At 52.9% G+C, this 23,461-nt stretch overlaps 1 protein-coding gene and 1 long non-coding RNA gene across 4 annotated transcripts in view; one reads left to right on the top strand and one right to left on the bottom strand.

Annotated features, from left to right (window-relative positions):
- LOC139184197 (uncharacterized) lies at positions 1 to 21,835 on the bottom strand. Its single transcript, XR_011567748.1, has 2 exons — positions 21,608 to 21,835; positions 1 to 7,047 (listed from the first exon to the last, which is right to left on the bottom strand). It is a non-coding gene; the product is annotated as an uncharacterized lncRNA (long non-coding RNA).
- The window catches only part of IL17B (interleukin 17B), a 31,994-nt gene continuing 18,948 nt past the window's right edge, over positions 10,416 to 23,461 (top strand). For all 3 annotated transcript variants that reach the window (XM_070793828.1, XM_070793829.1, XM_070793830.1), the window contains exon 1: positions 10,416 to 10,569. The gene's annotated coding sequence lies outside the window, so the exon portion shown is untranslated. The remainder of the gene's footprint in view (positions 10,570 to 23,461) is intronic.

Genomic DNA, 23,461 nt, shown 5'->3' with positions numbered 1-23,461 from the left:
TCAAGAGTCTCACACTTTATTATTAGTCACAGAACACAGGAGGGACCACTTGGGTCTCACTGAAGGTTTGTTTTACCATCTGCCCCAGGGGAAGCCACAGGAGACAGCTCTACCAGCCAGACCAGGCCAAATGGGAGAGAGGGGGCAAGCGCAGGTGACAAGTATAAACACAGACTTGATTTGACTCAGTCTTACAACTTGTCAGCTGTGTGATGTTAGACAAGTCTTTTAACGTCTGTGTCTTGGCTGCCTCATCTGTGAAGTGGAATAAGTGATAGAACCTATCTCACTGAGTTGGTGTGAAGATTGAATGGGACAACGCTTGTGAAAGTGTTTAACACAGTGCCTGGTAAGTTGCAAATACTCAGTAAGTGGAAGCTATTATTATCATTTGGAGCAAATCAGATTTCTTCATGGTCAGGCCAGCTCCAGTCTCTGAGGAGGAGAGGAACGGGAATCTGATACTTTGTAAATTGTCTGCAGCATGGCCTGTTAAGAGAGACAGCCTGATACATAAGTGGGAGCCACCTGGTCCCTGGGAACATGGCTACTAGACCCCAAAGTAAGGATCCTGGGGTCATGGCACCTCTTGTCTCTACAAACTCCATAAAAAGCACTAGGAAGATTTTGTGAAAAGTTCTAGTATTACACCTGGACCACATCAGGTCTCTGGCATTCAGCCAGCATTTTCTGCATCTATTCAGATGTCTTCCTTTTATTTTTTATTTTTGTAGTTTTTACTTTTGGCCGAGTCACTGAACTCGGAACAGATCCTGGCTCTGCCTAATGCTATCTGGGTGACCAGGGGCTGGTCACTTCACCTCTCTGAACTTCACCATCTCACTGACCTTCAGGAGTTTTGAGGACAAAGCCAGGTAATGTGAGTTAAATTAAACTGTAAATGATGGAGACATCATTGGTAATGAAATGATGGATGGGTCTTAAGCTGGTTCAAAAGGAGTCTGTGTGTGTGTGTGTAGGACAGCCCAGTGTTCCTGGGTTCTCCAGGGTTGTGGCAGGCGTCACCACAAGAGGGCAGTCTGAGCTCTTTTGTCTTCTCTACCTTGATGAAAAATTACAAAATTTTTCTGTGGTATTCCAAATGGAACTAAAACTTACAGATTTTGTTTACGTTAACTGATCTAGTGAACTTTTAAAATAAATTCTCATATATTTATTTGTTTATCACTAATGTGGATTTGATATTGTGACCCCACCGGCACCACTGCTTGGCATGCTGGAAAGTGAGATGGGGGTTGGGGGAGGTGGAAAGAGACACAAGCTTTATGGTGTCCTGGTTCAACCACTGCTCAACTGAGTGTCTGGACAAATTTCCCAAGAGTAGGACAGAGGTGAAGTTCCCATTCCAGCCTCACAGGATGTTGCGAAATGGACAAAATGGAAAGAAAAGCAATTTAAAGGTCAAGAACACAGTCCTCAAGTCCTCTTACCTCCAGTGCATGGCCTTCCACGTGACCTCATGCCGTGCTTGAGCCCAAGTCCCGCGGGGGCAACTTGGGGTGGGAAGGAGGCGAATCCAGCTGTTAAACCATGACCTCAAGAACAGTATTTCCAGGAATCCCCATCTTAGCATCTAAGGGATTCCTGGGAAAACTGGACCGTGAGGACAAGGTGAGAGAGTGGCCTTCAGCACCAAGGCCCTGCCATATCCCTAAGGACCAGCTGGGGTTTTCTTCTGCATCCAGCCCCATCTGCAGAAGCCAGTGTGGCCACCATGTCTGGCGGGATGTGGATGATTGCTTCAGGGGAGGGGGTAGTGACTGGAACTTCAGTGGCCCTGGAAAGTACCTTCCTGTAGTCAGAGGCCATGTTGTCAACCAGAAGTCATCTGGTAACACCCCACCCCCCGCTTCAGTTGCCATGGATTGTGTGTATTCCTGAGCCTCCAGCCAGAGGGAGGGTTCTACTCGAAACCACCTGGACAGTTCTGGTTCCCAGTCTCTGTTTGGCACCTTCCTTACTGGCGACATCCAGCAACTCACTTAACCTCAGTCTTCCCCAATTATAAAATGGGATGGTGTAGGACCTACTTGAAAGGTGAGATAAATACAATGGTGGGGGGCAGGAAGAAGAGGAAGGAAGTCTATAGGATTACTGGAAAATGTCTCAGTCTGTCTTTGCTAAAAGCGACCCAGGACGTAAGGACAAGACTAGAATAGGATTTATTATGTTCTCCTCCTGCTCCCCCAATCCCAGGTTCCCAAGTCACACGCAGTGGGTAAGAACATGAATCTGAAGGCAGACAGATTAGGTTCCAAGCCCAGCTCAACATAATTTATGTGTGACCTTGGGCAAGTTGCTTACCTGAGCCTCAGTTTTCTCATCTGGAAAATGGGTCAATAAAATCCACCTCCCAAGCTTGTAGGGAGGTTAAATAAAATTGTGCTTAGCCCAGTGGTTTTCCTCTGCTATTTCTGACTAGTCTGAAGCCCCTGAAAGGGATCAGATATTTGGGAGATGCTTGGATTAGTTTAGGCAACACCTCAAAGAGTAAAGAGCTGGACTCAGAGCCCAGGACCTTGTCTTTAGTCTGAAAGATTTTTTAGGAATTGACCAGTTCACAAATGATGAAGTGTTTCAGCTTTGGATCAATAGCAGCTCTCTAGGACTTAGCATTAAGAAGGATTCTGAAGCCGCATCTGAATGCTTTAAGAAAGGATACCTTGACTGATTAGCCATGTCTGCCATGGGCTCAGGAGAAAGCAGAGTCAGGGTACTGGGTAATGGCCACCACTGAATGCTCCAAAATCTCATATTACAGATGAACAAACTGCGGTGCACAGAGGAGTCAGGACTTGCCCAGAATCATGAAGCAGATAGTGACACAGATGGGACTCAAGTCCAGTGCTTCCTCAGCGGACATTCTGGAGAATGGAGACACTCCCGTCCTTCCTGGTGCCTGCAGGCACCACACCACTTACCACTTACCACTTCTGGCGACGGCTGCAGAACAACTTCTCCCTTCCCGAGCTACAGTGCTTCATCTCAGACTCCCAACTGACCAGAGATGCAGCACTGCACCTCAGGCTGGGAGACAGGACGCCATACCACTCTGCACCAGGGGCCGAAGGCAGGGAGTCCACCCTAGGCAGGAGAAGGGGCATTAGAGGGGCCTCGGCTCCTCCCTCCAGCTCCTGCTCTGGAGGCTGCTGCAGCTACCCTGGGTGTGCTTCCTGTCCTCAGCCTGGCATTTGAGCCCTCTGGGACCAAGCTTCACCCTTCCTTTTCTTTTTAAACAGTTTCATTGAGATATAATCCTCCTATTCAAATTACACAATGAAATGGTTTTTTAGTTCAGTCACAGAGTGGTGAGTTGGGTTTCCCTGATGGCTTAGTGGGAAAGAATCTGCCTGCAGTGCAGGAGATGCAGGAGATGAAGGTTTCATCCCTGGGTTGGGAAGATCCACCAGAGGAAGAAATGGCAAACCACTCCGGTATTCTTGCCTGGAAAATTCCATGGATGGAAGAGAGCCTGGCAGGCTACAGTCCATGGGGTCACAAAGAGTTGGACACGACTGAGCGTGAATCCAACAACACAGAGTGTCACAAGCGTCACTACAGTTGTAGAACATTTCATCATCCCAAAGAACCCTCTACCGCCCCACCACCCCTCACCCTGGGTGACAGTCTACCTTTTTGACTCCATACCTCATCTTTATGCTTGGTGTATCCCAGCCAAATGGCACATTCATGGTACTTTATATTTTATATCATCAAACATTTGCTTCAACCTCCCACCTGGCTTCCCTTGCTTCTGCTCCCGCCAACTTCCCACCCATCCTTCCCAGCCATCCTCTCAGAATGATTTCTCAAAATGCAAATGTGCCCATATTTCTCCTGGGTTTAAAATGGTGAAAGGTCTCCTTCTGGCTGAATTCTAAAACCCTTACAAAAGGCTATAGGCCTGCGCTATCTAGCCCAGCTGGGCTGTCCCTCTTGGGCCCTTGCCCTCTTTTTCCACTCCTCCAGGGAGTCCTGTGCCCACCACCTTGGGGTTCCCAGGAACCGTGTTACTCCCTCTCACTCCCCTGCCCATCTCTTCTTGGTAGGATGAGTCTCTACTTAAATGGCCACTTTTCCTGTGAAGCCCTCTTTGACTTTTTCAGACATCAGAATTCCCTGGTCCACATCCTTTGCCCTCTTTCCTTCTTTTTTAAAAGTTTAGTTATTTGATTGCATTAGGTCTTAGTTTCGGCACGTGCAGTCTTCATGCGGTACGTGGTTGTGGCATGAGAGCTCAGCTGTTTGGTGGCATGTGGGATCTTAGTTCCCCGAGCAGGAATTGAACCTGAGTGCCCTGCTTTGCAGGGCAGATTCTCCACTACTGAACCACCAGGGAAGTCTTCTCTGCCCTCTTTCTCATCCTTTATTGCACTTGTGATGGTAGATGCTTAATATGTGTTGTCCGAGTGAATGAATCATATTCTTCAGCCACATTCTCTCCAGTGTCAGAGCTCTTTGCCTCTGGGTCTGACTGGGGTAGAAGTCCAGTTCCCTGAGGACAGCACCCATGTGTGTTTGTGGTGGGGATCCCTGGGCCTTGTGAAGCCCTTTGTACATAGTGAGGGACCCCAGGGAGTGCTGCTGGTAGATGACTGAATGGCCATGTAGATCATTCATTTTCCTCTTAAGACCTGCTTAGGTGGGAACCTCTGAGTGAGCAGGCAGAGCCCTGTACCCCCTTCTCCTGTCCCGCCAAGATCTCAGGGCAGCCCTCCTACACTGCTGATACCACTGTGATGGCCTCAATGCTGGATGACATGTACTTTCAGGGATGTCTAAAGGGCGGAGGGGGCCGGTAGCCTTTTCTCAAGGCTGGGAGAGAGCAGGAAAGCACTTACATCCTTCAAAAATTAGTGTCTCTTATGCCTTGGATGGAAATCTGACATCAGGCCCCAAACTGCAGAGTGTTTTCCTTTGGTCTGCCACTTGGGGCAGGTCAGCCCCTCTATGAGGTATTCCCACCCAAAGAACTGCCTTCCTCTAATATGAGTAGGAACTTCTTCCAAACTGCATTTGGCTGGGGAGTGATTCCAACAACAGGACCCAGCCTGGGGGGTCCTGGACAGCCCACAGTCTGTCTACTCCACTCTCGGACTGCTCCCACTAGTTCTGCAAGAGGAGATGCCTGGCCTGGCCAACGTGGAGTTTTCAGTAAGAAGCAGGGAGGGTCGTCCCCCAGAAATGAGCCTTTGCTGTTGGGAGGCCAGCTGATAGGCCAGCCCCTGCATTCTTCCTTGCGGGACTCTTTCCAAAGCTCTTTCACCTGACTACTTTTGGCTTCTCGCAATTTTGCTGCATATGTGGCCTGAGCACAGACTTTGGAAAACACAGTGACCCAGGCTGTTCCCTGTCAGTTTGCTTCCAGTCCTTCTGTTTTCCAGGGGGAAAGAGCCTCGGTTTGGTGCTGTCATGTCTCTGACACTTTTCAGGCTCCTGTTTATCTCCCTCAAGTCCAGGACCTTGCAAGCCATTGCTCAAGGGGAAAGAGTAAGAGCACCGCTGCATATTTACTGGCTCTCTTATCTTTATTATCTCCTAATTATGGACAGTGTTTAGTTTCCTATTTTAGGTATTAAAAAAGACTCATCTTAAAATTTAAAATCTTATGATTGTTTGCAGATATGGCAAAAGTTAAAAAGGGGGCATCTGAGGAAAAAAAAGGGGGGGTGGCATCTGAGTGCCTGCCATTTGAAAAACCGCCCCTCCATGTTTAATCTGCAGAACAGCTGTGCGGTGGTCAGGGGAGGCTTATCATTGCACATGGCGAGCCAGGAAGGGGAGGAGACGGTTCCAGGGTCACAGCCCTGCTTGCACTAGGGGAATTGGTGGCTATTTCCAGCACACCCCGTTGGGCTCAGAGTATTGCCGCAAAGATAGCAGCTCTCCTGGGTGCAGAGACAGGAAATGGATGAGAGGCAGTCCCACGCTCCTGTGGGAAACTCTGACACAGGGCCAGAGGTTGAGGCCTTTGACCAGGGGAAGGTATTTGCTTCCGTATCCTCTGTGGCTGTAGGTTGCCTGGTTCTGTTCCTTTGTCTCTAGAAAGACCACAGTGACGCTGATGGTAAAAAGAACGATCATGTTTTGAATTTTTTCATTGTGCTAATCCCCATGCATCTCAAGGTTCCATGAGAAGGGGATTTTCTAAGGGCACAGAGCTAGGAGCCCAGCTTGGGTTCCTATCAGAACAGCCACCTCAGGATCATGACTTTTAACCTCCGTGCTGAACATTTCCTCCCCTGACCACTATACCAGTCTATCAGGGTTGAGGACAGGGTCTAACCTTTTCATCCATCCATTTAGCAAACCAAATGCGTCTTCCACATGCCGAGGGGACAGGCCTGAATCTGATATGGTCCTTACCCTGGAGGAGCACAGTCAGGCTGAGATGGAAGGATAAATGCCCTTGGTGAGCTGAATAGGGCACAGACCCAAGTGGCCTGAGAGAGAGCCCAGAGAGGACTGCTGAAGGCTTAGGTTCCTCCTCCCTGGGGGAGCTAGGAGGGCTTCCTGGAGAAGAAGGTGGTGCAGCTGGATTGGGAGGAGGGCAGAGGTGCAGGAAAGATGTCATTCTGCCGCTCTCTGGCTCCAGGAACTCCTCCCTTGAGTTTTGCATCCTTGCTGGGAGGCAGACAGAGCTGGCCTTGACCCCATTTCTCTTTCAAATGAGGCCCCACTGAGAAGGGGGTCTATAGCTCTCCTGTTCCACTTACTCCACAAGAGGCCTCTCCTTGCTCTGGGTCCCCAGTCAGGAGATGGGTCCCACTAGGGAGACTCAAGTGGTGTGATCCCTTCTCACAAGCACCTCTGACTGCCTCCCTGTTTCCCATTCCATCAAAAGAGGCCATCGAACAGGTGGCCTCACAGTCTTACCTGGCAGAATCTTACCTGGTGCTGGCTGTCCACATCCTCCTACTCCCGGAGGACGGACTGTTTTTTCTTCCCTGTTCCCCACTGTCTTCAGGAAATGTCGCTTGGCCCCGGGGGGCAGCCTGTGTCTTCTGTCGGGAAGCTCTGGGGAGCCTGGGAAGGAGAAAATAAACAGTGGCTGTCTGGATTTTCTCGCCAGGCCTGAGCGAGGAGACCTTCCTGGCTCCTTCCCTTATATGGCCAGGCTGCTCTGGGCTGGGAGCCTGCTGCTAAGTGCCCCCACCCCCCGCCGTCTCTGTGGGCGGGGGGCCACCACTGGTCACCTGGGACTCTGGTGCTGCAGAGGCTGGGCAGGGCTCAAGACGGAGGGCAGGACCCAGGACATGTCCCTGTGGGCCCTGCACAAACTGGCCAGCTATTGTGGCTCTGGGCTGCTTAGGGTGAAGCAGGTCGGGGGGGCAGGGGGAAGGGATCCACCTGGTTATGACTTAACCCCCAGTGTGACCCTGGCCGAGCCCTTTCACTCTCCAGGCCCCTGTGTCGAATAAGCATAGGGGAAATAAGAATTAGTCCTCACAGTCAGTCTCACGAGGTGGGAGCTTTTGTATTTTCCATCTTACAGGTGGGAAAACAGGCTTCAAAAGACTAAGACCACAGCTATCCAGTTAAAAGGAGAGCAAGGCAGGATTTGAACTCAGGGATGTCTGACTTCAGGGTCTGTGTTCTGAATGGGCTGATTGCTAAGGCTCCTCTTGGTGATAATTTCAACTGCTCACACATGCCATATGGAAAAGGGATTCTGCTGGAGCTGCTCCCCAGGAAGATCGGGGGGGGTCCCAGTGCTCAGTGATCTGGCCAAAAGTTGACTGTTCCATTAAGCTACGCGGGCAGAGGCTGCAAGTCATTCCCCAGCACCACACATAGGGCCTGGTGCAGACTCAGGGCTCAGGACAGGAGGGCTATGGGATCACTCAATGAATGAAGCTCAGTAGTCACATCTGTAATATGGGCACAGTGTCCTAACTCCCTGGCACATTCTGAGGATCAAATAAAACAACGGATGAGAAAGCATAGAGATGCCACTTTTATGATGGCGTCCTCTCAGTTCACAGATATCGTCTCCCCTCTGAAGTGCCTGTGTCTCAGCCCCAGGGCATTGTCTCCTAAGTGACTGGTTCTTGCTCAGTCCAGCTGTGGACCGAGATTTGGGGGTAGATCTGCTCGGGGTCTGGGCTCTGGCAGCAGTGACCGGGTGACCGTGGGAGAGGTTGCTGGAGGGGAGGGAGGGAAGGGAGGTGGGGCTGGTTTGCTGGAAACAGCTCAGAAATGAGCCTCGCATAAGCACGAACATCCTGTGTGCTCTTGAGCTAGCCCTGGAACCTCCCTCAGCCCATCCATCATCATGGCATTCTTTGGGACCCAGGCCCCCTTCCCGGGGCCCGGGGGCGGGGTGAGGGGACCGAGGAGGCCGACCTGTCAGCATGGCCGAGAGACCGCAGCTGGCTGCTCTGCAGGCCTGCTCAGTGTCGGAGCCGACAGCATGGGGGAGGAGGCGCCTGCAGCCCTCCTAATCCAATTTGTTTGGACCCAGTCTCCGAGGTTCATTTGCTAGTGAATGAGGGCCAGGTGTGTGCGCTGTGCTGGGGCGCACGTTTGCACGCACGTGTGCGGTGTGCAGAGGTAAACAGGTGTGCTGTGTTATATAACCCAGGCCTGGGGCACCCTGTGTCTTTGGCATATCAGCTCCTTCTCGGAGTCTTGCTTCCTCTGTTCACTTCCAAGTCTTCCTCTTTTTTCATCTTTGTGAGATCTGAGTGGAGTCCCTTCCCCACCCTGGGCCTCAGTTTCTCCACCTGTCTTATGGAGCTGGTCCCTAACCCTGCCTGCTCCACGAACAGCTGTAAGCGTGGGAAGAACATGATGGATGGTGAACACAACCGCGTGGGTTTCTAGAGCTTCACAGTGTTCCAAGCACTGTGAGTCCGCACACACACCTGACTCTCTCAGAGCCCTGAGAGCTGCTTCTGTTATCAGAGGCTGACAACCCGAAAGCCCCGCATCTACCTGCTTTCAGAATCCGACCCCGTTTACTCCTTTCCAGGGAAGATGACCACCATCCTTACAGCTCCCTCAAGTCCTTTGGTTTTGGTAGCATGCAGGCTCTGTGTTTGTTGGTTTGTAGGGAGCATGGGATGGGGGTGGATTCTTGGCTCCTGGTGGATTTTCCCTTCCTTGGTTCCATTTCTTTTCACCTACAACCCCAACCCAACAGCCCTGACTTGTCCTCAGCCCGTCAGTCAACAGGGCCTTCCTTGTTAACACTTCCCGTTCTGAGGCCTGCTTTCATGGTCATTCTGAGGATGGGATGGGGAGTTTATTGCCGGCATGGTGTAGAGGGGAGGATGTGGGTGCCAGTGGGTGGGGAGGGGTGGCACTCACAGTTCTGTGTCCTGGGAACCCACTGCCTGCCCTCCTTGGGTCCTCAGGAGGCCCTTCTCTGTCAGTGTGAGGGTTGAAAAGGGGTGGCTCCCACCAGCCAGTGCCCTTGCCTGAAAGGAACAAGGATGCCCCCATCAGAGAATGTTGGGTTGCCTGTGGGTCCTGACCAGGCTGCTGGGCTCCGAGGGATTGAGGATGAGCCTGTGCTGCTGCTGGGTCCTTAGATGCCTCAGGCTGAGTCTGCTGGGATATTCCAGGCCTCAACGCGTCTGTCCTTCTGTCCCTGCTGCTGCTGCTGCTAAGTCGCTTCAGTTGTGTCCGACTCTGTGCAACCCCAAAGACGGCAGCCCACCAGGCTCTGCCGTCCCTGGGATTCTCCAGGCAACAACACTGGAGTGGGCTGCCGTTTCCTTCTCCAAAGCATGAAAGTGAAAAGTGAAAGTGAAGTCACTCAGTCGTGTCTGACTCTTAGCGACCCCATGGACTGCAGCCCACCAGGCTCCTCCATCCGTGGGATTTTCCAGGCAAGAGTACTGGAGTGGGGTGCCATTGCCTTCTCCGCCTTCCACCCCTAGGCTGCCATTCTCTGCAATGCTTGCCCGGCTTTCAAAGGGGGTCTTCTGAGGAGCTCTAGGCTCCAAGAGCAAGAGGGGCTGCCTATCCTTTTCAGTGCACCAAGACCCCATTTGCAGAAGTGTGGGTTTGGAAGGAAATTTCCGAGAGGCCCCGGTGACCAATGCCCCCACCTCTAGACTCACCCAGGGATAAGGAGCCATTTAGGAGTAGATGGAAATTTGTCGTTAACGCAGTAGCCAAGACTGAAGGGACAGCCCTGGGGCCACCTGTGACCACTTCCAGCTGCACAAGGCTTGCAGCCTGCAAAATGCTCCCCCCATAGCTTTGGAAATGCTCAAAACCCCTGCCAGAGGTAGGAGTGACTTCCTTGCTTATTGAGGTTCCAAGAGGCTCTGCAGTGTACTCAGGTCAACGCCTGGTGAGTATCAGAGGTCAGCTTGACCCCTGGGCTGTTCACTCTCAACCCAGCTGTCCCCTGAGCTTGGGCCACAGTCGGCTGGATGACCACAAGACAGAGCTCACGTCGTCATAGATGTTGCAAAAGGCCCTGTGCCCTCTCCTGGTCTTGCTCATTTCCAAGAAGTCCGAGGGGCTGGGAACAGGCCACATCTGCAAGCCAGATGGCACTACCCTGGGAGACGGCTGAGGTCGGGGCCCCATGTGAGTACACCCCCACCACCCCACGCCAGTCTTCTCTGGAGGGGCTTCCTTACCCACAGCTCCCCTTCCTCGGCTCCCTCACCCAGGTACAAGTCCTCTGGCCTGTGTTCTCCTTGGGTTCCAGGGCCCTAGGGTTTCCGGCATATGTCTGGGGAGAACTGAGAAGACGCTAGCCCTGGAGCCCGGCAGACCTCTGTTTGAATTCTCACCCGTAGCACTTTCTAGCTGTGTGATCTCGAGCTGGTGGCTTTGCATCTCTGGACTTTGGCTTGTTTGTGAAGGTCAAATGAGGTGGATGTCAAGTGCAAGCGCAGTTGCTGGCACATTGTAAGCCCACAATGAGCAGCGGCAGCTTCCATTATGAGCCCACAGTGAGACACAGGCACGGGAGCAAGAGAAGCAGGAAGGATGAGGGCCAAGGTCCAACGTGGCATCTAGAGAAGATGTGGAAGCTGGGGTGGGAGCTACCGTGTAGGGCCCCTTCCCATGTCCCCTCCACCGTGCAGCTTCTCTGGGCCTGTGTTCCCAGAGCACCCTCCCACCCCCTTGACAGCCCAGCTGAGTTCACCAGCCTCACACGCTCCCCACTTCCTCCCCAGGGAAGGTTGCTGCCTGGGACTTTTGAGCAAGGCCTGGGAATGCAGTCTGAGGCTAACACAAGATGAAGCAGGAGAAAGGGAAGACAGGGAAGGAAAGGAGCCCAGCCCCACGGCCTACAATCCCAAGCCCAGCCTTGAGTAGCTTGGGCTCTGGGAGGCTGGGGGAAGAGACCAGGGTCCCTGAGACTCCCCGTCACCCTGATTTTCCAGTGTGAACAGACTGGCAGGACAGTGACAGTGGTGAGAGCCACCACCCACCTACCGCTCTGGGACATGCCGTAATCGTAACAGTGGCCTGTACGTGTTACAGGTGACACACTGGGGGTCTTCCATGTGCTCCACACTTGCTAAGGGCTTTATTTTACACAGGCTTTTCTCATCCTCACCATTGCTTATGAGTCAGGTACCATTTTTATCCTGTTTTGTAGATGAGGAAACAAGCTTTCACGAGTTATAGCAGTCCCTTGAGGTCACATGGTTAGTAGGCGTCAAAATCAGGGTTGCCAGCTAGCTTGTGTTTTTCAAGCTCCCCTGTAAGACCAGACTATTCATGGAGACAGCCTGAGTCAGTGAGTCAGTGTCTTAGGACATTCCGTCAAATGTGTGTTATGGAAAGCATCCTTATGGAAAGGGGGCTGTGAGCAGAGAGCACATTTTCAGTGTAAGTGAAGGCTCTGTCAGCGCTGGCAACGTGTGTCTCTGGAAACAGGGGACTTCCCACAGCATTTCTCCCTTGTATGCGGTCTATTTGAAGAAAATTCCATGATAAAGGAGTTAGTTCTCCTTTCTCTCCTGTCTACTTTGCAAAGAACTGAGACCTCCAGGGTTCCAGTTTGCTGGGCTGGGTGATGTTTTCTGGAGAATACAAAGGTTGGTTTCTTCTGGAAGGTTTTGGAAGGGAAGAGCAGCAGGTTAGGTACCGGGTCTCCTGTAGGCATGTTGTGTGATTGTGGGCCTCACTATGATGCGGGGAAAGGACTGGACTCTGGCATCCAGAGTCCTCCTGGGGTCACAAAAAGGGAGATGGTTTGGTTCCGCTCCCGCCCCCACCATTAAGGAATGCATAGATCTCCTTGGGCTGAAAGGCACAGGGCTGCAAGGGGAGAGGCTGGAATTCCCCTTGCCCCCATCTTACCCCATGCTCAGCCCAAGGTGGGCCCCAGGGACCTGGGCCTCAGGATTTTCTGCACTAGGACATGAAGTCTCAGAGCATTAGCGCTGGAGGCTCCCTAGTCGTGTTCCCACAGTTCAGATGAGGAAACTGAGGTGTGGAGAGGAGAAGCAACAAGCTTAAAGTGATGCAGCCCATCAGAGGCCCAGCTGGGACTGACCCCTTCCACTCACTGAAGAATCCTAATCTGTCAGATTTTAACAAAGGGGCCCTGGGAGGGAGGTGGGGGAGAGGGGGGCCTTTATGTTCCTTTGGCTTTGAAGATGGAATAATCATGACTTCCTTTTCTAAATATCTTTTGGCCCTTTCTAGAACCAGATGGCGGATGTTTGGAATTTATGTTGTAAATAGTGTTTAAGAAGGGTGTGGGGGGGTGCAGATGTGTTACTTTCTCCAACCACCAAAAACAAGATCTGCCGGAGGGATGAGGGGGAGGGGGAAGGGGAGCTGACTGAGAGGAGATCTGGGGAGAAGGGAGAAGTGAGGGGGAAGGAAGAGAGGAGGAGAGGGAGAGAAAAAAGGAAGAGAGATTGATGGAGTGAGAGTGAGAGCAAGACAGAGGCAGAGAGAGGAGGAGGGAGGGAAGAGACAGCAATGGGCGAAGAGGGAGGAAGACAGAGGGCAGGTGGGCAAGGGAGATGGGAGAGGGCTCCCTGGATGCAGGCTCAGACAGGCTCCATCTTGAGTTCAGGAGCAAACCCTAGAGTTTTCTAAAAATAGTTCCGCCTTTCCCCCAGTGGGGCTGGCAGTGGGGACCCAGAGAGGCACGCTTGCCCTTTTATGGTAAGAAAAATCCAGATCCTCCGAGGGAGCTGGGCTGGAGCCTGTAGATCTGGATGAAACCCAGTCCTGGGGTCTGGGGTGGGACCCGGCTGGATGGAGGTTGTGATCTGGTGGGGTTTCCTGGCCTGGGTAGCCCCACCCTCTGTGAAGAAAGAGCTGAGGAGGCCACCCTGGGGTCCTGGAGTGCAAGGGTTCCTAGAGATATCTGTTCCACTCCATCTCCCCTTTGGATAGAAGAAGAAACCAAGTCTCAGAGAAGGGTGGAAGAGTGTGGGCTCCCTGTGTGGGGAGTGTTAAGTGTCGAGTGAGTCAGTGCCTAGGTCCACATGAGATTGGCTCGTGTGCCTGTCATCCTGGAAGGCAGTGTGGTCAGTGAAAGCGCTGGTCTGAGTGTCAGGAGACCTAAGGCCCACTGCCACGTGACTTGCTGTGTGACTTTGCGTAGTCTGCGGAAGCTCTCTGGTCTCAGATCTCTCACTGGATTGATCATAAAAGCCTTCCCAGTTTTTTGCTTCTCTGGGAATTCCAAGGCTGGAAAGCAAAGCTAGGGCATAGAGGATGCTGCTCCCAGTAGAGGGGGATCTGCAGGCTACTGTTTTTTTCTGCTGTTCCTGGCCTACTTCTGTACCAAAGCAAAAGCTAAGATGGCTTGAGAGAGCGGGGAGGCACTCAGGAGACTGAGGCAGGTCATGGATGAAATCTCTGACCATCCAAGCTGGTTGGGTCCAGCCCCTCACCAGGCACATTGAGGTCAGAGAAGACCCTACCTCAGGTCATGTTCAAGGTCATGTGGTGAGTTGGGGCAGAGCCAGAAACAGAACCTAGGGCTTCCCCTCCAGCCTTGGGCTCTCTCATCTGTAGGAGTCCCCTATCTGCAGCAGCTGACAATTCTGAGGACCGTGTCTGGCCAGGGAAAGCACCCTCCTGGGCAGAGCTCCCAGGACTGAAGCTGTGACACTATCCTCTGACTACCTCCTGGAGACAGTTATATCCTGGCAGGGCACCTGCCTTTTCTTTGTCTCCCTCCTTGGTGGGGAGACCATACCATAGCCTCCATCTCTGGCTAGAAGGCAGGGAAGGGGCAAAGAAAGATGCATAGGGCTGGGTGGCCTCTCTGGCAGTCTGACCTTAGGCAAGTCTCCTTCCATCGTGGACCTCAGGTCCTGCATCTGTAACACGAGGAGATGGTTTTGATGCACTTAAGGGTCCCTGTTGGCTCTAATAGGACTTTTATGCTATGAGTTTAGGATTCAACACGAGGAGTGTTTACTAAGCATCTCCCAGGATCACCAGGGTGAATGAGATGGATTTAGTAGTACTCTGTAGCTTTACAGTCCCTTAAGGCCAGGCCCCAGTGTCCAATAGTCTCAGAAGAACTGATCCTGATACCATCTGTCCTTCTGGGAAACTTGGCTGATTCTCTGACCCCAGCTTGAACCCAGAGCTGAAGTAACTCTGGTCTTGAGTGTCCAGGAATGCCTGCTGGTCTCATTATCCCCTTGATTTTGCCCTCCCCGTTGCCCTCTCCCATGTGGAGTCCACCTCCCCAGGCCCATCTGGGTCCCTTCCCTCTCTGCTCTGCAGCCCCATCTCTCCACCCTGGTCTTCCTGTGATTCTGCCCAACAAGGATGCTTGCTTTCCTCTCCCAGCCTCCTGTGACAGCCTCTCCCTCCCCCCAGTAAGGGGAAAGGAAAGAAAAGGGGACAAAAATAAAGCATTTTGTTCTAAATTGGAATCTTCCCTGTGACCCTCCTGGAATTTCCATGCAGTCTCTGTGGGGCGTGTGAACAGGGCCCCCAGGGATGCTGGCCCCCTCTGCCTCATTCCTGCTGGACAGATTGTTCCCTGGGGACCTGATCTCACAACCAGGCTCCAGGTCTGTCTGGTCAAGCCTAGTGCTCTCTGAAAAGGGCAGAAGGCAGCAGAGGGGTGGAAGGAAGTGGGAGGAAAGGGTGGGGGGTGTCCCTAGAGGCCCCTATGTGAAGTCAGGGCAGAACTGATGTCATGCCCAGCTGGGAATCTGACATCCAAGCAGCAGGGGCGGTTCAGCCCCACAAGACTGTCCCAGGGCCATTAGGGCTGTAATGTGAAGTCTCAGGCTGCTGGTGGGAAAAGCCATGAGGTCCAACCTCCTCTAATGCTGAGTTCTAGAGTGTCCCTGCTAAGCTCACATACCTCTCTGGTGACAGGAAGGTCACTGCTTCCCAATCACCTCATCTCTCTGTGGACAGACTGTTGAAGACTTCTTCCTAATATCCTGCAGATACTTGCCTCTCTGGGGCTGCATGCCCTGTGTTTTCAGGCTGCAAAGAACAAATTCCTGATCCCCAGAAAGCTCTTCAAATCTCAAAGATGATGACTGCAGCCCTCGGGCTTCCTAACCCCCCAGTCTCATATTTGACATCTCAGAGTCAACAGTGCCCAAATTCCCAGGTCTCTCTCCTCCCCTAGGGCTCTTGGTCTGATGGTATTTTGGGGGAGGGTACAAATCTCCCTCCCAGGAACACTTCTTCCATCTTCTGGAGCTGTGGTTTCTGGTGATCAAAGCCACTTCATGACCAGATCTTCACCACTTAGCCAGCCTCAAATCATACAGGGTCTTGACCCACTCTTGGTTCCAGCCAAGTGGAACCAACAGCAAACCACTTGTTTGCTGTTCTTCTGAAAATGTTTTTCTAGTCCTGCCTCCCCACCTTTGCAGGCAGAACCCCCCTGGGGTGCCGTCTTCTCTCACCTCTGTCTGTCCAAAGTGTGCCCCTGCTACTCTGACCACCCCTACCCCAGGTTTTTCTTCCCTGAGAGTCTGAGTGTCCACTGTCATACAAGGGGTGACGGGAGCTGTCCTACTTCCATCCCAAATCATGGAGCATCTCACCCTGCAGGGCCCAGAGGGATGGACTAACTTCTGTGTTGGCTGTAGAGCCAGGGCCAGCGTCTTAGCCTGTTTCTTTCCCTTTCTCCCCATCTTGTTCAGCTTATTTCATCAGATGCCCTCAGACACAATGGAGTTGTTGGGTCACATGCCTGAGGTCCGGCAGGCTCTGGGCAGACTGACCAGTGACCTTGGAGCCCAGCAGCCCTGCCAGGGTGGTGTCATGGCCACTATGGACGGCCTCCCAAGGCGGCAGCCTGCCTTTGAACACTTCAACCTGATCTGTTTCCCTGAAGGAGGAGCAAGGTAGGGGCAGGAGCTAGAGGCAGCCGAGCAGTGTCCCTGCCAATCTTGCAGCGTCCAGTGTGTTTTCCATCTCCCTCGGAGCCTGGCTTGGGTCAGAGGAGGACCTCAGAGGAGGGCACCCAGGCCTGTGGCTGGAATGTGCACTCTCAGGGATGTGCAGGAGTGAGGCGGCTTCTTCCTCAAAGAACCGATGAGCTGTGCTAGTCAGGGGCAGCCCAGGACTGACCAGGCCCCGGGGGCACTCAGCCCACAGTAAGGTATGCTTACTGGTGAGAAGCATTGTCTGAAATATTTTGCCCCTGAGCGGGCATGGGGATGGGAAAGGGGGGCTCTGTTTTTATCTTACTGAGGCATCATGCTTCAAAAGGCCCCCTTCCTAAATGCCAAGACTTTTCCTACTAGACGGGTACAACCAGAGGTAGCTTTTGCTCACAGACTAGTTGGGACAGTGCTAGGGTTTCTGTGCATGGGTTCTGGAGTCAGCCAGACCTGGGTTTGAGCCCCACCTGAGCCTTTTATAAAGCTGTGTGACTTTGGGCAAATGGCTAAATCTCTCTGAGCCTCTGGGTTTCCAGAGGGATCATGGTATTTACTTCAGAGAGTGCTGGGTGGAGAGCTGGCTGCTTGGGAAGACTTGATATATAGTTATTGTTATTTCTGAAGGAGCAAGAGTAGATTATCCCCCTACGTGGAGGGTGGAGTTGAGGCTTCATATGGCACCTCCTCCCACCTAAAGAAACTGCCTTTTGTCATCACATTTGGACAGTTATTTATTTATTGAGTACTATGTGCCAGTCACTGATCTAAGGACTTCATGAGTTGTAACTCATTTAATCCAGATGATTCAATAACCTAATGAGGCTGGTACTCTTACCTTGCCCAAGGTCACACAGCTGTTATGGGGCAGATCTGCGATTCAAACCCAAGCAGCCTGACTCCTCTCTGGCACCTTTAATGGCCAGCCTGCTGCATCTTGAACTGCGGTGTTGGAGGAGACTCTTGAGAGCCCCTTGGACTGCAAGGAGATCCAACCAGTCCATCCTAAAGAAAATCAGTTCCGAATATTCATTGGAAGGACTGATGTTGAAGTTGAAACTCCAATACTTTGGCCACCTGATGTGAAGAACTGACTTGTTTGAAAAAACCCTGATGCTGGAAATGATTGAAGGCGGGAGGAGAAGGGGATGACAGAGGATGAGATGGTTGGATGGCTTCACTGACTCAATGGACATGAGTTTGAGCAAGCTCCGGGAGTTCATGATGGACAGGGAAGCCTGGCGTGCTGCAGTCCACGGGGTCGCAGAGTCGGATACGACTGAGTGACTGAACTGAACTGAACTGCTGCATCTTAGCTCACCCTAGCAGCGCTCTGACCAGCCTGGTCTCCTTATCACCTGGGCATGGGGATTCATTCAGCCCACACTGGAAAGGTCGCTGGCTCCAGAGTCAGCCTCTGTTTTCTCATCCAAACAAAAAGGGGCCTGAGGAGTGGGTGATCCATGGGCCACGAGAGTGGGTGACTCATGCGGTGCATTCCTGTTTTGAATTGGAGAAAAGGTTTCTGGTGATGAAGCACTGTCGCCAACAAGCCTCTTTTGCAAGAAGGGAGGGGGCCGGTCTCTGTGGGGTTTCACCATGTGTGGTGAAGCCCCGTGGGGCCAGGGTTGTCTAGACAGGCTGTTAGGAGGTGGCAGACACCGTGGGCTCTTTCCCCACCCCAAATTCCTGCAGACTGTCGCAGGCAATCTCCAATTGGCCCGAGGCCCCTGCGTACTGCTGGGCTGGGGGAGGGCCATGTGGGCTGTGCCCACCCCCACTCCAGGGCCTGCAGGCTGCCCTGCAACTTGGTGCATGTAGGGCAAGTTTCTAAATACCCACGTGGACAGTAGTGTTAAAGCATTTCTGTTTCTTCCTTCTTAATTATACAAATTCAGTAAGAACAAAGTATGTAACAAGAATTCAGGTAATTTCAAGGCTTGTCAAGGAAGGGAATGCTCACCTACTGCTGGTGGAAGCTGTGACATGGATTGGCCACTTTGGAAGATAATCTGGTGCTTTCCTGTGAAGTTGATAGGCATGCACACCAGAACCTAGCAATCCCTCTCTAAATATGAACCCCAGAGAAACTCTGGCTCATGTGCTTCAGGAGATGTGGACAAAAATGGTCATAATAACCACAGTTGGAAAAAGCTTTATCATGATCCTTTGCACAACCCATGGCCCTGAGCCCCAGGGCCTGTTTAGTTGGGAAATCACTGTTGAGGCAGGGCCCAGGCGTAGCCTGGAGATGAGGACCTCAGAGGCTGTCTTCTCCCACCCTCAGGGCTCACACAGCGAATAAGTCACAGCCCCACAGGTCAGGGGTGGCACCGGGACTGGAGCTTTGTATTCCTCAGGGCTGTGTGTGTGTCAGCTGTTCCCTGGCACAAGCCAGCCTGGGAAAGGGCTGACTTTGCCCAAAGAGCTGTCCTGTGGCTCCTAGGGACCAATAACAAGCAGACCCTTTTCTGTCTTGGCAGTGGTGGAGCTAAAGGAAGAGCGATGGCCTTGGAACTAGAAGACTCAGGTTCAAACTCTAGTGTGGTCACCCACTTAGCCTCGGTCTCCTCGAGAAGTGGGATTTCTCATCCCCGCACTCAGAGGTGTCCTGGTGGGCAGACTACAAGCATGCACTTTGCGGAGTGGGTTCAAACCCCCTCCGCCAGTTCTAGCGGTGTGACTTTGGGTAAACTCCAGTGGTTTTTTTCCCTATGGATTAGGATGGTGGAATGATGCTGATCCTGCCCCAGGGTAATCCTGGGAGGATTAAGTGATAATGCAAGAGAGGGGGGAGATTCCCTGTACACATTCATGAGGTGCTTTGGAGGGTCCCCAGGAAGTTATGGAGTGTAGTGTCCAAGGAGCAGGGCAGGAGGTAGGAGACTCCTGGGGACAAAGGGGCAGGAGCAGCAGATAGACATACTGTGTCCAGGTTAATAGTTCACCGGTTGTGTGACCTCACGCGAGCTACTTAACCTCTCTTTCTCAGTGTCCTCATCTGTGCAATGAGGATAATTGTTGTCCCTACCTTACAGGGTTGTTGTGAATTACTGTAATTTGTGTAAAGGCCTTAGGCCTTTGCCGTCGCAGTCGCAGTGTGATTCTATCCATACCACCTTGCTGACAGAGGCTTGTTGTGCTGTAGTTCTGCCATCAGCTCTCTGTGTGACCTAAAGCAATACTCTCTCTTTCTGGGTTCAGTGACCTCGACTATGTTTGTAAGGGCCTCGAGCTACTTGACAGCACAGCATTCTCCAAACTCCATACACCTGGGGTTTCCTGGAGAGGCTGGAGTACAGCTTCCTGCCTCAGCCAGGATTCTGTCAGCTGATGAGTGTGCAGTGCTTCAGACACCACACTTTGGGACACATGACCCACAAAATGCCCTATTATATATGCGGAAAATGAGACTTCACCTAGCCCTTTACACATTTCAAGCTGACCCCTCTCCTGTGCCTTGTAACCTCTGACCTCTGACCTCACCCCTCTTGCCTCTTTCCAGACCCTGTTCTCTCTTCAGCAATTCAGGGTGCTCCCTGGCCAGTCCTCACTCTCACTTCTCTCTAAATATAGCTAAGGTTATCTTGCTTCACAAGAGGACTAGGGCCCAAATGTAATGAACATGAGCCCCATTTATACTGCTTTTAGGCTTCCCTGATAGTTTAGCAGGTAAAGAATTTGCCTACAATGGAGGAAACATGGGAGATGTGGGTTCGATCCTTGGATTGGGGAGATCCCCTAAAGGAGGAAATGGCAACCCACTCCAGTGTTCTGGCCTGGGAAATCCCATGGACAGAGGAGCTTGCTCTTAGGTACATATGTCCCTCACGCCTTAGGACAGCCAAGTGAGGTCAGAACAGAGATCATAGCTGTTCTATAGACGAGGAAGCTGAGGCTCAGAGATGGCAAGTGACTTGCCCAAGGTCATGTGTTCTGTAAGTAAAAACAAGCCAGAATTGGACCCAGGCAGTTGGTTCCAGAGTCTGCTTTTGGACTGTTGTGGCCTCGGATCTTGTGTAACCAACAGTGGGAGGTGAAAGTGCTGGGCAGGCTGACACTGGAGGACTGTGTCCATTCTGAGCCCTAGATGTGGCCAAAGCATATTCAGAAGAGCTGTGTCTTCCAGCCCTGCCTCCCACATTCCCCATTGCAAGTCCTCTGCTTTCCTCTGAATCCCCTGGCTCCACCACCTCACCTCACTGAAACTCTCTGCTGTCCCCAACTCCCTCCAAGATCCTGAACCCTTAGTACACTGAATTTAGAGACTAGCACCTTCCCCAGCAGAGGCTGCCTTGGGGCAGGCTCATCCTGAGGTCTCAGGGCTGTGGGCTGACCCTTCCCTTGGCCAAGCCTGCAGTCAGAGATGCTTCAGCTCTTTCCACCTCCTGAGGCTCAACCTCCAAGTACATCCCTGGGCTCCAGGTGTCAGCTTGGCCCCTAATCCTGTTGTCAAATGGCAGACTTAGCTCAGGGCCTCCTGGGGAAACTTCCCAACACCAGCTGCCCTCTAGGCTCAAACAGGGCTCAAAAACCACGTCCTCAGAAGCACAGAGACTGTGTTGTCTGATGGCCTCACAGTACAGATGGGAAACTGCAACCCAGAGAGGGTAGGGTGTCTGCCTGGGGCCACAGGACCAGGCAGTGAGAAGCAGAGCTGAGGCTGGAGCTTGCCACCATCCCCCAGCCAGTGTGCCCTACCCACTACGGCCTCTCAGCCAACACCCTGGCCTTCCCGCCTCGCTGCCTGTCTGCTGGAACCTGAGCTAACATAGCTTCTCCAACAGCTTTGTTTCTTGAAACCATTATTTGAAAACAATTTTACTTGCCAGAAGCCCCAGGCTCTTAGGGCTGAGAAATCAAACCTCATAGACAAGGAAGAAGCATTGTCTATAGCGAAGTCAGCAAGATGGGCCCAGACTCGGCTACAGTGGTGATGCTCAGATGGTGGGACATTGATGCCATCCCCTCCCTCTGCTCCCACCCCCTGCATTTAACCACAGCCACAAGGAGTCCCCAAAGCCAACAGGATCACAGATCTGCACATCTGGTCAGGGCAAGATGGGTGCTTAGAGATCATCCAGTCCAGGCTCTGCACAGATGCGGAAACTGAGGCCCAGAGGGGATTAGCAAGAGACCAAGGATCAGAACCCCGACGCAGCATCCCCTGGGGGTCTCCGGGGGGAGGAGGATACCACAGAGACACCCCCCCCCACCCAACACACACACACAACTAGACTCACAGACCCCTGTCTGCCACTGGTTCTTACCTCTCTTGGGGTCCATCCAGGTGTGGCTCCTTGTGGCCTGGAGACGTGGGCCAGCCCATTTGGGGGATGGTTGGAGGTATCACTGCTTCTCAACTAACTTCACTGGGCCTCTGTTACCCCTCTGCCCCTGCCACAGGGGCACTTTTAAACAGCTGGCACTGGGCCCCCCTCCCCTTAGCCCCTTGCCCGCTGCTCCCTGGCCGCAAAGACCCCTCTGCCTTTTACCTTATATGAGCTGAAGAGGCGAGCCCGGTGTTGGGGCGAGGCGGGTGCTGAGTCCTCTCCGGGGCCCCCATTGGCCCAGGCGCCTGCCACGTGACTGCCTCGCCTTGACCTGCCCCCGGTGCCGAATGTTGCTTTTACCCCCTAAGGAAGGAGTGGTTGACAATTTTCATATTTCTTCTAAATTTGGAGATTTCAGACAATGCTGGGAGGCTTGGCTCCAGCTGCCAGAGGCCCATGTGGAAGTCATTAAGCTGGAGAAGGGGGGCTGGGGGGAGAGCGGGAGGCAGGGAGAGGAGGAGGAGGAAGGGGGTAGGGGCCAGAGTTCTGAGGGTTGCCAGTTGTCAGCCTGGGAACATGAGCAAACTCCCTGGGAGCAAGCTATGTGTGAGAATTTCCTCCCTCTCCCCTGGCCCCTGTGTCCCAAGGCTGGAGTGGGAGTGCTAAGATTTTTTTCTGGGACTCTCTGGCAGGGAAGATACCCGTCCTGACTCCTGGGGTCCAGAGGGTGGTGGGAATGGCAGGGGATAGGTGACCCCGAGGAAGTAAATCCTCTCTCTAGAAAGTTGGGACGCTGGGGGGCCAATCGCATCATTGTGCAAAGAAGGCTGGCGCCCCAGAAGGGTAGGGCCTGCCCTGGTCACACACAGGGCCTGCGACCGGCAGGAGAGGGAGTCTGAGGACCTGCCTCTAGGGCTCTCCTTCCCCTGAAGTCCTAGCCTAGAGAAATGCCTGTCCTTCGCCCTTTATCATTATACTCTGGCCATCAGAGGCTCTTAGACAGTCCTTAACATTTTTCATGCCTCAGTGCCTTTGCATTGCAGTCCTCTCTGACAAAAGTGCTCTCTCCCTAATCTTCCCATGGCTGGCTCCTCCTCCTGCTTCTGGCCTCAGAAGTCACCTCTGGGAGAAGCCTTGTCTGGCCATAGTGTTAGTCTCCATCGCTGCCTCTGCTTGCTGCCTTCCAGGGCTGTGCCTATTTCGTATGTATCTACTAAAGTAGTTGCTTTTCATCTGGCTCTTCCCAGAGAGCACGACTCCCCTGGGGAGGGTGAGTCCCCAGGCCTCCTGCAGTGCGGGCGAGGGACCGCCAGAAGATGTCTGTGGAGCCAGCAGCCGTGGGCAGAGGAGCGAGATGTCTGTGGAGCTGAGGCCGGTGGAGGGCTCCTCCCAGTGGCCTTGTTGCTCAGAGCTTCCTTTCTATGGTGAGGCTGGCTGGACCCCAGTCACCTTCATTCAGACTCTCATTCATGGTCCCCTGGACCCCTGGCCCACACGGGGCTCCTGCCCTCCCCTTCCCTTTCTTGGGGCAGGATTACCTCTAGAATTCCCTCAGGCCGTCTTGCATGGGGCAGCTAGGTGGCCCCAGGGGTGTGGCATGCTGAGCCCTACACTGTACCTGGTCTTAAGAGGCTCCTGGTCTAGTAAGAGGGTCTTCACCCCGACTTCGTTCCTTCTGAGGAAAGAAATCTCTTCTCGGGAGCTTGTGTTTGTTCCTCCCTTCGCAGTTTCTTGGCTGTGAGGTCTGGGTGCAGTTGTTTAGCTGCTGCTCAGTGAAGTGGGGAGCACAGGGCCTGCCTTTTGGTGTTGCCGTGAGGGTCAGGTGGGGTGCAGTCCTAGGGGATGGGCCAA

The sequence above is a fragment of the Bos indicus genome, chromosome 7 (assembly GCF_029378745.1).
Source record: "Bos indicus isolate NIAB-ARS_2022 breed Sahiwal x Tharparkar chromosome 7, NIAB-ARS_B.indTharparkar_mat_pri_1.0, whole genome shotgun sequence".
In the NCBI taxonomy this organism is placed as follows: domain Eukaryota; kingdom Metazoa; phylum Chordata; class Mammalia; order Artiodactyla; family Bovidae; genus Bos; species Bos indicus.
This window is presented reverse-complemented; position numbering and strand designations above follow the sequence as displayed.